Source organism: Gymnodraco acuticeps, unplaced genomic scaffold, assembly GCF_902827175.1.
Source record: "Gymnodraco acuticeps unplaced genomic scaffold, fGymAcu1.1, whole genome shotgun sequence".
NCBI classification, from domain to species: domain Eukaryota; kingdom Metazoa; phylum Chordata; class Actinopteri; order Perciformes; family Bathydraconidae; genus Gymnodraco; species Gymnodraco acuticeps.
Genome location: NW_022991180.1, coordinates 6,183,400 through 6,201,617, shown reverse-complemented (window position 1 = coordinate 6,201,617; position 18,218 = coordinate 6,183,400). Strand labels below are relative to the sequence as shown.

At 40.3% G+C, this 18,218-nt stretch overlaps 1 protein-coding gene across 1 annotated transcript in view; it reads right to left on the bottom strand.

Moving 5' to 3' along the window:
* LOC117560779 (cGMP-dependent protein kinase 1-like) overlaps nt 1-18,218 on the bottom strand; it is a 108,183-nt gene that overhangs the window by 60,643 nt on the left and 29,322 nt on the right.

Here is an 18,218-nt window from a genome sequence, read left to right as displayed (position 1 = left end):
GGCGTATCTCCATGTAAATACTATGGGAGATACCATTACTACAACAAAATGAACATATTTGACCGTAATTTAATTGTAATACACGTTTCAAAGTGATGCCGAAGTACATACTGATAACGGTTAGTAAAAAAACATGAATTAACGCTTTGACAAGTCTGCAGACAAGACGGCAGGCGAAAAGCTTTTAAAATGCGTGTTTTCTGAATGGAATCGGATCCATCAGGCTAAACTAACCTGTTGTTGCTCCGTCCACACTCACAACTACGTCATACAGACATAAATAAAGCAGCGACTGTATTCACCATGACATAGACAGCAGTGCTGGAATTGGGCCGGTACTCACCGGTACGCAGTACCGGCACTTCTGGTTCTGACCCATGGAGTACCGGCACTTCTTGCTCAGTACCGGCATGCTGGCGGTACTCCGGTACTCATGCACCGTGCCAGTACTCAACACTCTCCCGCCGTTCTTATTATACATCCATATATATATATACAGCCGCCCGGTACTCAGTAGATGCGTCATGAGGTGCCGAACGGACATTCTCATCGCTCTAACCGCTGGAGTTTCACAGCGGCTGTCAGCTGTTTACTCCTGTCATTCAAACAGAACGTGCTGGAGAGGGGGCGGGGCTTATCTTCTCCATGTAAATACTGTGGTGGAAACGACTATGTCAAAATTAACCTATTTGACCGTGATTTAATAGTAATACACGTTTCAAAATAATAATAATAATAATGCCGAAGTAACAACATACTGAAAACTGTTAGTAAAACCATGTTTTAATGCTTTACAATTTACATACCTAGATGCACGTGTGTTGTGTTTATGCAGTGCAAGTCCCACCCAGTGGGTGGCTATGTAGAGTGATAGAACAGAGCAGGCACGCCCCCGAGAGAAGGAAAGCAAGTCACGTCACAAATTACCATTTCTAAAATATTAGCGTGGATTAATAAAAGTGCAAAAAGACAGCGGTTGTCGCCGGAAGAAACTTCAAATACAGAGAATGCTGTGCCTGTGTTGGAAATTGTGTCTGATGGGGAGCTTTCTTTGGTTGATCCTCCTGCTCCAAGTTCTAGTGCATTAGCATTAGCACTAGCTCCGCCGCCTCCTCCAGAGCCTCTAACGTTAGCTGCTGCTGGCGCAACTGCCACCACCAACACCGGGCAAAGCGATGCACCTGACTGCTGGACAACGGACCAGGTGCAATATTTTTGCAAGACCAATGAATGGCTCCTTCTTAAAGATAAGAAGCTAGGATGTCGGATATGCAGAGATGTCAAATCTTTGGGAATACACACTGGACAAGGACTGAAACTGTCAACTGAATGGGGTGAGTGTGCAGTGTCTCATTTCGGTGTTGACAAGGGCAAACAACAAGCTAGCCTGAGAAAAAAAATCAAAGAACATAAAGAATCACAAGCCCATGTAAAAGCTGCTGACATCCTTACATCTGCTTCACGTGAAACTATTCAACATCAAGTGCAGTCTATGCATAAATCTGAATTAGACACCACTATCAGAGTTTTTCGAACGGCATATAAAATTGGCAAACATAGCCGGCCATTCACAGACATGCCAATTGATTTGAATGTACAGAAACTGAATGGGCTGAACGTGGGCAGGGTTTTGCACTCCAATAAAACCTGTGGCGAAATCATCGACCACATAGCTCATGAGCTGAAGAAAAAAATGGCAAAAGACATTACAGAAAACCAAAGAAAACTCTGTGTTTTGGTCGATGAATCTACCACTATTAGTGGTAAAACGGTGCTTGTTGTGTGTCTACGCTCAGCATTAGCTGATGCTGAGCCCGAAACGTTTTTTTGGGAGCTGATCGAGTTGGATGGAACAACGGCTGATGACATCACAAAGGCGTTAATGGAGTGTCTTGGAAGAGATTTTAACGAGGACTTTTTAGGTCAGTGTTTCGTTTCTTTTGCATGTGATGGGGCTTCAGTCATGCTAGGGAAGAGAACAGGCGTTGCTACCCAGTTGTGTAGTAAATTCCCAAGCCTGTTTGTGTGGCACTGCTCCAATCATCGTCTAGAGCTGGCAGTTGGGGATGTGGTCAAGGAGGTCTCAGGGCTCAATCATTTCCAGATCTTTTTTGACAAACTCTATTCCTTGTTCCATGCCTCCCCCAAAAATCAGAGGCAGTTAGCGCAGTGTGCGCAAGCAGTCGGACAGCGTCTCCTGGTGATAGGGCGTGTTTTTGTCCATCCGCTGGGTGGCTTCAAGTGAAAGGAGCGTCAGAGCAGTCTGGGAAAACTACCGAGTGCTTCATGATCACTTCACAAATGCTGCAAACGACACGAGCAGGGATTCCAGAGACAGAGCAAAGTACAAGGGCCTGGATGATGTGCTCACATCTGCAACGTTTGTCAGCAATCTGGGACTGATGTACGATGCGCTCACAGAGCTCAGCGACCTCTCTCGGCAACTCCAAAAAAGAGAGATGACACTGCCTACAGCAGATAGGCTCTTAACTCGAGAAATACGAGTTTTTGAATCCATGGTCACCATGCCTGGCCCACACATGACTACAGTTCATACAGCTCTAGCTGAGAAGTCCTTCAAGGGTGTTGCCCTGCGTGAGAATGGCAGGCTTGTACAGATTCATGCAGGTCAGTTTTTTCCGCAGTATGGTAGAGAATCTGAGACACAGAATGACTTCCACAACCTCCTCTCATGTCAGCACAAGATAAATCCCATTACATGGCCGGGAGGCCCGGGACAATCAGCTAATCCAGGACATGAAAGTTATCCATCCTGGAAGTTGGCCTGAAGAGGAGTTAGACGTACAGTATGGGGACGTAGAGGTGCTACGTTTGTGCGAAGTGCTGAAAGTGGACAGAAGAGAGACTGTTCAGGGCTTTCGTGAATACAAGGAAACCAGGGCATCCCGTACACCTGCTGCCATGGAGCCTCTACTGAAAGCAGTCCGAACCATCGCTGTCTCCACTAGTGAGTGTGAGCGGGCATTCAGCTGCATGAACGATATCCTTACTGCAAAAAGGAATGCTCTCTCTGTCAGCCGACTGTCCAGCCTGGTTTTCATTAAATGTAATGGACCATCACTAGGACAGTTCAATCCGGAACAGTATGTGAGGTCCTGACTGGCAAAGGGAAGGAGAAGTGCTGATGAAAGAGCCTGTCCAACTCCAGCCCCTGATACTGATGTCCCCATGGCCTTCTGGAGCCTTTTCTAACAATGTGAAGTATATTGCAAAGCAGCTCACCCAGTGAGAAGACTTTTGGCATAATGTGCCGATTTGTACAGATCCTGGAGATAGAAGGACTTCAGACCAACCAGGGAGTTATCTGATCAGCTTGGTGTTCAATGTAACTCTTTACCATGGCTCAGACTTTGTTACTTGCAGTTACAGTTTCTCATTTTAGATTGTGCAAATTTTGCATTTGTTTTTACATGTTCTTTGTTCATGCTCTTTATCATTTTTCTGAGTTGGAAAGTTAGATTGCATCATAGTTTACTTTATACATATTTGTATTCTTCAGTGGTGAAGTATATTGCAAAGCAGCTCAGCCATGTGAGAAGACTTTTGGCACTTTTTCGTTTTTCGTTTTCTGAGTTGGAAAGTTAGATTGCATTCAAAATGTACAGAAATACTTAATTTTGTTAAAGCTTTTTATAAAAAATGCTTCTGACCAGAGCTTGTTTCCTTGTCATTAATGTTGAACACCACCAGAGGGGCTCTCACCTGAAAGGTCTCTGCTTCATGTGTCTTCAGCAGAAGATCTAGACTTTGATTGCTATATTTTCAGTTAATATTGACCTTACTGAGCTTTAGCCATATCCGCTGCCTATCATAAAAAATGTTAAGTACAGTGAACCTTTCTAAAATATACAGTAGTAAAGAGACAAACCCACCAGCATTATAGTAGCCAAATTCTTGTTTGTGGGCTGTATATATAAAATTGACTTGAAAAAGTTGCTGATTTTAGAGTACTGGCACCTTTTTCATTCCAATTCAAGCACTGATAGACAGTCTGTGGTTTGTACATGTTTAACTTTTGTCCAGTTTCTGAACAGATATGAGGAGCTGTGAGCTCTGAGTGTGTGCTAACGGCTGATGTGTTGGGACATATTTCGCTGTCGGGTGTTGACCAATTACGAAGCGTCATTTCTTGACTGGCAGCAAAAACAACCAATCACAGCAGTGCTTCTCTGGCTGGCTCTGTCCAATCACAAACAAGAAGTGTTCTCCCTAAACGAATACCCTTTCCATCCAATGTGAAATGCTGTGGTGTTTTCTAAAATGCTGTGGTGTTTTCTGAAATGCTGTGGTGTTTTCTGAAATGCTGTTGTGTTTTCTGAAATGCTGTTGTGTTTTCTGAAATGCTGTTGTGTTTTCTGAAATGCTGTGGCGTTTTCTGAAATGCTGTGGCGTCTTGCATTTCAGGGCCACCGTACCTATGGGTTAAGTAGTAGACAGAGTAGAGGAAATATGTAAACGGGAAGTATTTGCTCAATACCACAGCCAACACATACTTTTTAATAATGATGTAGTTGGGAGATTTTTTAGTGGATATATATTTTACAAGGATAAGTGCGATCCAATGTCATGATTAATGGACTTGAGTAGTACTGAGACACATCACTGACAGAGGGTGTTACGGTGCAGAGTAAAACGATCTTAAACCTCTAATGGATGGGAGAAGCTGGCAAACACTTTACCTTTGCGGGCAAGTGTTTTAATTATGGAGATAAAGGAGTGAGATGGCAGGACAATACAATGCCAAGGGTTAGGGTAAGGGTGATATCTCAATGGTGTAATACCATGTTCTTTCACATTTTCATTTCTCTCACAAGTCTAGCAACAGAAACAGTGAAAGGAGGAGGGGGTCAAGGGAACAAGTTACATTTGTCATTGTGGAGGAGCTGTGGAGCAACAAGAAAAGAGAAATGAATAGGAGCGAAAAAACAGTGTGTTATATCACAGAACCTCTGTTAACATGTTGTTCTTTTTAAAAGTCACTAATGATCCTAGTTTTCAACAGCTTCTGTACCGAACAGTTATCTCTTCTTTTTAACAGCAATTCAATTGTAGTGTCATGGTTGAAGTACTGCTACCTGAGCTAATGATGTTGATGGTAAGGAAAACTGATGAAGCTTAGCGCAAGTTCAGGCAGGAAGACCTATCACTCCGTATTGCACGTCATGGCAATACTCGCTCCCTTCACTAGATGACAGGGAGCGCCACTCCTTAGCTAACCCATCACTTCCCTCCATTCACAAGCCTAATTATCGCACCTGTTAATCCCTCTATATATGCTCCCCCCCTTTTCTATCAGCTGTCTTCCAGGTGTCAACGCGCAACCCTCCTCCACCCCTTCGCCTCCTGGCTGCTTCCAACTCAGGACCAAGCTTAACCTTCTCCCTTCCAACCGGACCTAACCACTTATCACCACCACCAGTGTCTAGACCCGGGGGGGTTCATCGGAAACGGTTCTTTCCCTTCCCGAATGATATCCTACAAAACCTGGGCCTAATCGCCAAACACCATTTCATTCACTTGTTATAAACTGTCATCATTATGTTTCATTTATATAATGTGACCGATAATAAACATGTATTCCATACATCACGTCTCTCCTGATTGAACTCCTATTTAAGGGAACATGACCACTGCAGCATGTAAATTGAATATAATAGTGTGTTGTCCTCATCAATGTATACAATCAACCAGAAAGTATTTGCCTCAGAGGAAATCAGTTAAAATAACCTGATAACTTTCGGTCTGCCCGGCTGTAGAAAATCAAATGGAGGAAATGAAGAGTGTTTGCTATTCATCAGAAAGTAGGACCTACTTTCTGATGAATAGCAAACACTCTTCATACTTCTACTTAGTAGGTTATTTTTAGTCCCTGTCCCAGGTTGTATGAGATGACACATTTCCCTATATAGCCGTTTCTGTGGACGACTCAAACTGCATACTGAAATCTGTCAAATTATTGATCCCTGATTTGCTAAGAACACCAAATATCAGCCAGATGTATTCATGTTATATCTTAACTCAATGCCTTAATGTATACAAGTAGTATGCATTGTACACTAAAATTAGATAAAACGTAGTATTTTCTAGAAGAATAAATCATTTGTTGCATCATTTTTGCTTTCTGTCAGTCGAAGTGTGTGTGTGTGTGTGTGTGTGTGTGTGTGTGTGTGTGTGTGTGTGTGTGTGTGTGTGTGTGTGTGTGTGTGTGTGTGTGTGTGTGTGTGTGTGTGTGTGTGTGTGTGTGTGTGTGTGTGTGTGTGTGTGTGTGTGTGTGTGTGTGTGTGTGTGTGTGTCTGCATGCCAGCTTGAGTTTGCATATTATTTGTATATGTGCCACTCTTGTTCATTTGTGTTTTTTGAGACGGTAATTATTCCGTCAAGAGGCCTCTTTACTCCGCAGGTGTCCTACAGTCAGCTCCGTTTCTATGGAATATGATTCATTCTAGAGGAAAAATATATATAATCATGCGAACATTAATCAAACCCATGAGTGACTGAGAGATAACAACTGTCTTTCTCTGTTCAGGCAACTTGAGTGGAAGAAACAATTCTGAAATGTTTTGAATATTATAACATCTTTATATTTGTATTAACAACTTGAAGAGCACCCAAGAGCCTTTTAACATTTGTCCTAATGATGTGCACACCAGCTCCAACGTATTGGTCAACAAAGTGTGAGTATTTTGCCTCCAGCAGTTAGTTTAAGTTTAACAGTCTGTTGCTAGTAGCAACCAAACCAAGAGCAAGAAAATATTGACAGGTTTCTTTTTACCCTCTGAATGCCCTTTTTTGACCAGTATTTGTACTTTCTTAATACCATTTGGTGTTTTTTTACTTTTTAACAGTATCACATTTTTATATTGTGATTTTTCATGTGCAACTTTGTTTTGAAAGACATGTTATGCCACCAGAATTAGGTTTTCATTAGGGCTGTGCAATTAATCGTATTTTAATCGCAATTACGATTTTGGCCTGCCACAATTACGAAAACAACATAATCGAAAAAAATGATTATTTTGCTTTGCTTGGTTGTGACAGTGCACTGCAACATATTTGATCTAATTTATTTTAGTCTAATTTATTTGTATTTATCATATTTATATATGTTTAGTAGCTTGTTGAAGTGCGCAAACATATTTGTTGATCTTGTTTATTGGTATGTATTATTTTTGATATTATTTATTTAAATGTAAATATAAATGTATCATTTATTTTATTTATATTTGTATTGGTTTTTCAGTTGAATTATACGTTCAGGGTAATCAACAGTTAAAAAGATACTGTTCAAATTATTATTTGTTTTAAAGTTCAATAAATTGATGTTTTCAAAGTCAATGAATAGTCGTATTTAATAATTGTGATATCAATTATTAACCAAAATAATCATGAGTTTTAAAAAATAGCGAACATTTTTGTTGAACGTCTCTGTAAAAGGTTTCATCTTAAGAGCCAATCTGAGTGACAACATATTTAAATATTTTCCCTGTAAAATCTGCTCTTATAATACATCATCCTCTAGCAACTACAGCATATCAAATGTATTTTATAATTATTATGTCATGTGTGGCTTCTGCATTACGCTAGCTATCTGTGTGTTTGTGCCTCTTACTGGGGGCCGGACAGTCCTTGTACATTTTGACAGTTTGTCTAATGGCTTATGTCCTGTCTAGAAGGGGCGATGAAACCACTCGCGTTTTCAATTCGTCCCCGACAGGGGACTCTGCAAAACATAAAGTCAAAACTGAAAAAAAGTGAAATGGCCCCTGCGTTCAAATTAAATTGAACAAATGATGGTAAGATAAATTAAAATGAATATCACAAAGCTTATTCACTATCATCCACTTCTCTTGGGGCATGAAATTAAGCTTGGTTCTGGGAGGATGGAGGTCAGCAAATAGGAATTTCATAGCCTCTCAGAAAGCAACTCTAATTGTATTTGCAGGTTATCAAACATCAGGGCCTCTTCACTGCCTCTGACCGATACTGCAGACAACACTTGCTAGATGAAACTGACTAAATCAAGTGGGACAGAAAATATAACAATGTGGGCTATATTGCAAGAAGAAGTGTCTAGAACTATTCGAATAATATTAACATTCAACAAATTTAAAATAATATATACAACAAGCACTGTACTTACCTCCTTTAACCCTGCCTGTGCACTCACTGCCAGACATACAGCCTGTTCTGCTGATTTTGTTTAGTATTTTCCTCCCCATCCAAGTAAGAAACAACATTAATCTTACAAGAAAGGTCAGTCGCACCTTCTCTCTCAGATTTGCTCAATATTAGTGAGTATAGCATTTTGAGGAACAACAACATGGTCTTAGACTGCCAGACAACACCTATCTGATCCGTGCACTGGGAAAAGCCTAACTAAATTCCACATTGGCAACAAGCATTCTGTTTCACACTAATTGACTTTGACTCTCAGAGCTTCATTGTCTACAATGTATGAAACAGCCCATTTATAGATTTCCTTTTCCATAGATGCATCATTATGTTCATAAGATCGATAAAACCATATAACAGGTACAGGTGTGAGTCATACATGCTTACTTGTTATATTTGTGGAGGATTAGTTTGGAAGGCATCATCTTCCAGTGATCACTGTCAGTTTCTGAGACCCCATATGCACTTGTCATCTCAAGTGTCTTAAAGCCAGATCAAATCCATGTAAGATTTTTGCCGATTCCATTTGCACTTATCTGTTAGTTAGACCGTTAGAAGATCAATTGAAATACATTCTTCTCACAAATCTGCTAGCAAATCCGGGTCAGCCAACTCCATTTTAAAGGATGGTGGTAATACACCTGAAACAGTTTGGTAACCGCCACAAACACCAGCATACAAATAACTTCTGCACAGTTAGCGATAACAACTAGCTGACTAATAACCAAGCCAATTTATTCTGACAAGCATAGAAGAATAACGAGTGGGAGAAAAGTTCCACCGTCCCCTCAGACTCACTACTCTTATACTGGGGTTACACTTAGACAGACAGATACATTTACACCTTCTAAACATCTGGGCCAGAATGCGTCTCTAGGTGGTTTGAGCAAGCCCCTTTTTTTAAATCCTTTTTTCTATTTACGTTCACTATTTAATCTGCCTCAAACACATTAGGTGTAAATGGAGTATATCACACCAGAAAATAACAGTGTGTAAAACAGGTAAGAAAACAAAAATAATCCTCCAGCACAGTGTGCCGTCCTCAGTTACCCCGAAATTCCCCCAGAGCAAGAAGCATGTTCATACTATGAGACGTCTTGTCACTTGAGACTATTAGCCTAAACAGGAAAAGCAGTTTAAAGCCACACCTGCAGGGCTGTTTTATGACTGATGCACTGACTGTATATCGCTTCTGTCTGAGTCTCCGGCTGTCTTAACCTTTCATGGTGTGTAGAGCCCCAGCAGAGCGTCTAGCTCCGGGCTTACACCTGCGCTTCAGCTGAGAATAAGGAAAACAGCAGCAGCAGGGGCCCATAGTCCAGACACACACATACCAAACACACACACACACACACACACACACACACACACACACACACACACACACACACACTCAGGGAAAACCTTTAACACACAGATTCATGAACTCATACCTTTTTTTAAATGAAATAAGCCACATTGCAAAGCTAGACCAAAATACAGGCAGTAACAACCCTAACTTCAAAAAGCTGGGAGGGGGCTTCCCTGCCACCATCACCATTTTACAATCTCTTTCTGCACTCTGGCAACAGTGTTACCATGGCAGCGTTGGAAACAGAGAAGATTTTTCCCCACTCCGTCCCACTGGAATTCTATCTTCCAACGCCATTCTTTCTGTGTCTTTCCCTCTGTCCTCGTTTCTGCATTGTTCTTCACTTATCCAATGAAAGCCTTCGTCCTATACGGCAGTATTGTTCTCCCGGATGTGCACACATCACCAAGAGAACGAGAGTGCCTCAACTTTTGCCTCAAAATATCTGGACATCATTACTGCCATATCAGTCACAGCAAATGAGATGCCAATGTATGAGCTTTGTTTTTCTAGCAGCCATCAGTAATTGCTTTTGCTTTCTGCAGTGCAGTTTCAGATATATTTGTTATCTCTGTTTTTCTGTGTTTAATTGCTCGTTTGAATTCTGATGTGTTATGCCACTTTGCTGTTTTTACATTTGCATGTTTATCTTTTGAAGCATTTGCATTTACGTACTTTTTCCCTGTTCTTGTTGCACCTCTAATGGTGCTACGGTTGGAACACACACAATAGCAGTAGATGGTGGCTCCATGTTTCTTAAGGGTGCACTCACTATCCTGATTCTAAGAGCCCTTATCTCCAACTCTTCACGGCCTGGCCACGCCTAATGATGGTGCTCGAGTGTACACGCCACCACCCTTTGTTTACACCTAGATTAGAACATGTTGGTTCTCTTAAAAGCTGCAGTTATTTTATACCTCCTCATTATATATTACATACTGCTTATAATCTAAATGCACATGTTTTCTATGAGGCCGCCTGTCCATTTCCTCAACAGTTCAATGTGAACCCTCTTCAGCAAATGGGTCGTTTCTTTCAACAGTTTTAAGTTGTTTGTTTTGTTAAAGAAAGCTTAAATCTCAGGTGCCATTCAACAATGCTTATAAATATGTAAAAGTAAAAAAAGGGATAAAATATACCGCATATTTAAAAAAATATGGCCTACAGAAAGTGCTAAATTAATAAACTGTAAGGAAAGTATATAAAAGTGGTAAAAATGTCATATTAAGATGATCCGAGTACCATATATCTAATTGCTCATATATTAAAAGATATCTTGATGAATGACAGCCCTGTTGTTATAGATAAGGCCTTTATGATTGAATGAAAATAGTATATAAAGGAGCAAGCTAAATATCAGTTTATTATATATATGTTAGGTTGCTGACATATTTACTGTTCTGTCTGACTGTGTCTATTTTATCTTTATCTACAACACTGAATAATCTTGCTGGTTATGGTAGATGCAGGTAGATAGAATATTACCTGGATGCATGTGACAGCGTCCTGCTGTGCCAAACACCTCCAGAGAGGAAACATTTCTGTTTTTTTTCTGTTAGAAGCCTGTCTCGCTGATTAAAGAGAGTAGTGTATACTCACCTAGCTACTAACAGTTGCTAGGTATTAGATTGAATAGTGTTATTGTTTTGATACTCAGCTGAATTTATAGGTCACTGACAAATTTGAAGAACAAAGTGCTCACACCGTTAAAAAAACACAAATCATGCCTTTTATTTGGACTGTGCTTTTACATTCTGCTCTCATTTTATTTTGAACACACTGAAAATAAATAATTGTATAAAACGTTGTTTAGTTATTCTCCTCTGGTTGGTATTCTGTGTCCGTGCCAACATGAGAGTTGTCTCAAAGTGGGAGAGGAAGCCAAGACCATTACAGATGTTATGGAAGAAATGCAGGATTTCATGTTAGTTATGAAATGTATTATCAAGTGCAAAAATAATCTTTTTGTCTGCTTTTCCTTGTGATGAGAGTTCAAGAGTAAGAGACTCAGAGGGCACGCTGACAGTCTTACAATCTACATGTTGTATTATTCAAACACAATAGCCACTAGCCAAAGCTGCTATTCTCCTGCAGTCATAATGTTTAACTTGGTGCCTGGTTCTCAGAGGAGTCCAACCTGTAACTCCTCTCGCTCTGCCAAAACAAGATTCATTCCTCGTGGACAGGGTGAATCCTGAGACTTACCAGACTTTGTCTAATACACACACACACTCACACATTTACACACGCTTACATGCACATATCCCTGCCTCAGATTGATTAGAAAGACGACTGGTTGTGCACTCCCGAGCGGAAGGAAGGGGTTTTTAAACAGCTGAGCTATCACTGTCACACGGGCCATTCTTAGAAATCTCCAGAACAATGCTGCTGCTCTGGCTTCATTTTCTCTCTGTGATACCACTATAAAGCGCTTTTCTTTTTGTAACGTGTGTGTGTGTGATTACTGATGCCCACACATTGGCCCTGTGCTAGCTGTCAGCTGTCATGCTTTATCTATGAAGTATGCTGAGGTGAAAGGCAGTTTCACCTCTAAAACTGCACCTGAAATGCAAGCTAGCGCACGTTAATCATGAAGTATGTAATTATACATGTCTGTGCTGTCTGCAAGGGTTTGAGGTGCTTTCAGAAGCATTCAGTAGCTCAACCTCAGAGGACTGAATTCACCCTGATGTGTAGGAAAGAAATAGACAATAGGAAAAGCACATTGGCCTTGTACTCTTTGCAGAAAGTCTTTTAGAGCTCTACTGTATATATAGTCAATGGCACATGTTGTTAACTCTTAACATACACGCTTGTGAAGATGAAGAGCCGTAAATCTTCCGAACAGACTCAGGGCTTGGACGGCCGCCAACTATGTTAATTTTCCTTTTTATCTTAAATCCACATTAGCTGGGGGAAAGAGAGTATGAATGTCAAATAAAGGGATTCATTGAGAAATGTTAATTTGAGATTATTATGATAGCCTGTTTTATCATGGATGTGGATTGGTTGGCATTAGAAATGTAATGATACATTGCAAGATGGTTCAACCGCAATGCAAATTAGATTTCCTTTAAACAGCAGAACTTCTTCTTCTTTGTTACTTCCTATATCAATATGTTTTCACTTGGTCAAGTTTGAATTTGTACTAATGCCCCTCGGAATGGTAAAAGCTGGAGGATTCAGTCATTTACATTTTTGTATTGACTCCTTTGTACACTTGGTAACTAGTTTTCATATTTTCCCGAAACACACCATATGGTCTTACTGCAAGGTGTCCCAACTGAGGCGTTCTATCCTATTCTTTAGGAATAACTGCGGTACATATCGTAATATAGGAAAGGACAACACTTATTGCTGGTATAATGAAGTGAACATTCACATTTTTATTGTCTTTAAATGTTCCATTATAGGATGTTTAAATCTGGATAGCAGGACTTTGCGAGCAATACTACTTTGACATTTAAATGGGCCCAGTTTGCCCCAAAGAGCGAACTCTTAAACTCATGCTTTGCAAACGTTTTTTCTAATCCTTCCTCTGAACACCAAGTTTCTTTTTTATCTAGACCCCCTTTTAGTATTTCCCGCCATACTCTTAGTTTCTGCTCGTTCCCCATGTTCTCTCACATATGGTAATCTCACTGCCATAGGGGGAGACAAAAGTTAAACACTCCATCTTCAATTAGAAAAAAACACAACTTAAACAATTAGTAGTTGCCTCCAGGATGACGACCATAATACTATAATTCACTAATGACTCTGATCGTTCAAAATATATAGAAAACAAACTCATTTTGACTTGTTTGGTGGGCAAAAAAACAAGTTTGTTGATAATGATAAATGAAATGGCTCTCAGTTTGTGATTTCTACTTTCCAATTGTCAATTTAATACAACCATTTTCATTACAATGCTTGTTTCCCCACTACCTGCAGACCGTGAGAACTGCTCTGTATGTGTGTTTGTTTGAAGGATTGAGTGGCAATACTGACAGAAAGTGAGACAAATGTGCTTCTAATGGCAAATACCCATCCATACACTTGAGTGGTAAATAGGATTTCCTTTCAAATGCATGCTGCCCTCCACCTCTGGAGATCTTGAAATCCCTTTATATGCTTCTTAACATGAATCCTTTCATTGTTTTGGTTTGAAAATATAATCTTATCACATAAAACATTCAGGTGTGCATATGATTCCAACTAAGGCCCCGTCCACACGGAGACGAAACGGATTTCGAACCAAAGTCGATTTCCAAAAAGTCTTCCGTCCACATGGAATCGGCTCAAGAAACGTGTCCGTCCACACGAAACCACTCGAAACCACTGGAGACGCGGTAGTACATATGCCGGGCCTGTAAGTGGCGCTGTACTTCCGCCACAAAATACACCAAAAGCAGTGAATAAGACCCCCAGAGCATGGGCATAAGGCATAAACAAACAAGGTAGAAAAAGGTAAAAATCTGTATCATGGTCAGTAGCGTCTGGAGCACGAGCGCAACCCTGTGATCCGCCATTGTTGTTGTTGTTGTTGGCGAAACGCATCAGCAATGACGCGGTGGTGAGCAGGAGAGGCGGGGCTATGATCGTATATAGGACACGGAGCTGCAAGCGTTTCGTCTCCAGACTTACCCACTTTGGGATCCGTTTTCAAAGTGTATCGGTTTCGGGCTCCGAAGCCGCGGCTCCGTTTCGAATTTGTGTGGACGAACCTTCTATACGATAAAGAACTTTAGCGGATACAACTGAAATCGAGCACAGCTGAGTTTCTGTCCTGACATTCGAGACTGATTTTTCGTATTCTGAATTAAATCTCATAAAATTGAAATACTTTGGATTTGGTTACAAGCTGTTGGAAAGAACTAGATGTTTCTGTGAAAGGTCTATCTATAGGGCTTAATATTTAATAAGGAACACAAACAGAATCGGCTTGACATTCAGTAAGTTCAGAACAAGTGAGGACCATGTAGCCGACAAGGTCAAGTTGACTCCTGTTGGATGTTGATTAGGTGTTAAAATTAATTATTTATTAAATCGATTGACAATTGCTTCGGTTATTTACTTTTTCAAACAAAAATGCAAAACAAGGCATTGTGAGGATTTGCTGCTTTTCCTTCTTTTATATCATTTTTAATTGAAAATCTTTGTGTTTTTGACAATTAGTTTTACAAAATAAAGCAATTAAAGAAATCACACTGAGCTGTAGAAAATTGCTGCGAAGGGTCCTGTTTCTTGATTTATCAAACAAGTACTTAATCAACAATGGATGGATAAATCAGTTACTAAAATAATTGCAAATTGTCTAAACAACCTTTTTTCCCAGTAACTATTACGATCCACAACTGTAAGTGGTCATTTTCAAGAAATAGATGGAGCCAAAGCAACCATATTGTTTTGTTGATGGTTTCCTATTGTCATGTGGCGCAGTGATGCTTACTGCTCTCACCTGCTGTGCAGCTTTATGCCGCGCCGGGCTGAATTGCTTTCTGTTATGCTGTCCAAGCCTTCTTGAAACAGTGACATTTGATGCAATAAAATAACTTATTTTAGCAGCCACCGTATTTCTCTCTTCTTTCTCAAATAAATACCCATTTTGTCCTTTTTCCCTTGAGATAGCTCCCTCAATTTGCTGTCACTGCTGTCCTGTATTAATCACCTCTCTCTTTTATCTCTCACTCTTTCTTCCTCTCTTCTCTTTATCCAGCATCTTCTGGGTCGTTGTGATGTGAAAGAAATGTGATATGGATTTGATTGCAAGGGGAACATCTAACTCGAAGGCAACATTTTTCTCTCAGGCTGCACAGGAGATCGTTCATTATTTGCTGGCAGAGCCATCCCCCAAATGTGTCCATAGCTCTACACTTAAGTGTCTGTATCCTAGAACTTAACACAACATATTGACTGAGGGAGCTTGTTGGGGACACTACGCAGGGAGGGTGTAAGTGCTGCTCAAAACTCTCCAGCCAGGGCAAACTTACTCTAAAGTCTAAAGCATCTATTCCTCCTGGGAAAGTCCAAGCAAGTGCTCACACATGAAACCACCTGAAGGCTGAAAAGGACTGGGTTGATGGTAAACGAAATCCCTGTCAGTCTATCCAGGTATTTACATGGAAATGCAATAATTCATGCAAACACAACCAATCCTCCTGTTATTATAGCATTCAATTTTGCTCTTGTCCCTGCAATACATATGCCTCAGATTAATTTATTGGACTAATACTTACACAAGTTCCTTCAAAAGAAGGGGTTCAATACACATGTTTTAAACAGTCCAAAAATGAAACCTTTAAAATAGACTAAGTGTATTATTTATTTGTTTTGCCAAGCGTTTTTATCAAGGCTTTTTTGCCTGAGACGTTGTACCATAAATTATAGATTCTGCTCATGCCATTAGCACCAACCTTATCCAAAAACATGTTTTTCATCCTTTTCAGGCGATCACTGTTTCATACCCCTGCTGTTGTTGTTGTTGTTGTTGTTGTTGTTGTTGTTGTTGTTGTTGTCAAAGTCATGTTATCCCTTTGTTGTAAGTGCAGATTGATTTAGAAAACCAGCAGACAGACGCAGTGATGAATTTCCAAAATCAAGCTAATTTCTAGTCTGTGATTTTCATAATGGGCTCAAAAAAGCGGAAAGCACATCATGCCTGAAAGATGGAAAAGACAATCAAAACTCTGTGGGATGCTTTGGAAATGTTTTTCAATGGCCTCGCTTAAATATGCTGTATCACTTTTAGGGTGCTTAAGGACTAAAAGCGTCTGAAACAGAACAGTTCAAGCTAATGTTACTGTCACTGGAACAAAAGATGCACACTGCACCACAATTGAAACAAACAAACACTGCTAATGTTATCATTATGTCGGCTACCTAAACCCTCTGCGGTGGAAAGGCCTTCAGTGTTTCCTGCTTGGTTTGACTGTATTCAAATAATAACAGCAAACCATTTCTCTAAATGAATTATTGCTCATAATGGCTCGTAATTGTTTCAAGGAGTTTTCTTATTAGACAAATGACTCCAATAATCTTTCACGGATAGCAATAATGTAATTATATTTTTAGTCACATTTGCAGTTAAAGGATGGAGGTGGCATTCTGTCCACATTAGCACGTTAATCATCTTAATTCTACTGTAATTGTTCATGCTAAGACTTAGGAGACCATGAGATGGAAATTGAAATTACACACTGGTTATGGCTATCATCCTACAGGGTTCCAAAGATCAATTTCAATATGTTGATTGGAAGCTGAACCCCCATGCGTTTCAATGGGAGGCCGTCACTTCTGATATCCTGTGGCGACTACATTTCTTATTGCTTAACTATGTAGAGACATGCATTAAACCATCCACCCTCTGAGACTCTGCCTGTGACCCCGTTAGACTGTAAACACACTTCAGCCAATGTAGACAGTTACGTCATTTGTTCCATGCTGAGTTTTTATTATTAGCCAGCCACCTCTCCCGCAAAGCGCTGCCGTACATTTGCCAATGGGCTGGTAGCAGGCGAAAGAATATACAAAATAAAAAAAGACAAGACACTCTGTCGTCTGTAAGGAAGGGGGATATTTTTTTTCCCAGAAGAGTTGGCTCAACTCCCTGTGGGAACCTGTTGCCATAGCAACGGGAGCTGGGGGTTTACGTCAGGTAGGCTGGTCAGTGGTAGAAGATCATGGGACTAGAAAGGGGTCAGAAGGAGAGTGCAACCTCGCTGACACCGTCATCAACCTCAGCTTCCTCCACACTCCAACTCACGCCTCCTTGCCCTCAAATAAAGGTCCGAGGGATCACTCCCCCCCACCTGCCCTTCATGCCTGCATTCATACACGCAAAAAATCAACTAGCTCACAGAGTGTGGGATTGTATACAGGTCAAATGGCTATTATACTGAATTATTGTAGTACGTTATGCTCTTCGCTTGGACACATGCCGGTTTTCATTTATTTCAATTTGTACGCCTTCAACCACCAGACCTTATCTTATTTCCCTTTTTTATATATTTATTACCCTGTCTTAAGACACATTTCCAGCTTTTTCCCATTTCCTGCCTTACATAAACACACATTTTTTCTTCCTGACACACTTGCTTCCAACACACTAGGTCTCAAATGTGCGTAGACCACCATCTGTCCAGTACTTTCTCAGTCTCCTCTTCTAATTCTATTAGACTGACTTATCAAATTGCCAGTCTAACAAACCACATATTCTTCCAGTGTGCATCCTTCATAGCAGGAGCTTTGGCTCATGAAAGAGTAAGAGCTTGAAATTCAGATCTCAGGGGGAGTTTCCAAAACACTAGGGATGCACAAAGAATATCGGCAAATATTGAGAAATGTAAAGGATGAGATATTATTCCTGGAAAGTCATAGACCAATGATACAAACGTGCTTTTCATTGACTTAACTAGCACAACATCGACACTCTCTATTACAGCAGGTGGTGGTATGGACCTTTTTAAGTTTGCTAGCTTTCCGCTAATAAAAACGGAGTAGAAGAAGAACAAGATTGAAACAAGTTGTCGCTGGGGCGTGGACGTTAATCAAAATGTTTAGAGTTGGACCACAGAATATAGATTTGTGTACTTAACTAAAATAAACAAATTAACATTTTAAGAGTAGGAACTGTTTTTTAGTGTTGCTGTCAAGAGCTATGGATGATTATTTCACCCATCTTTGATCACAAGGT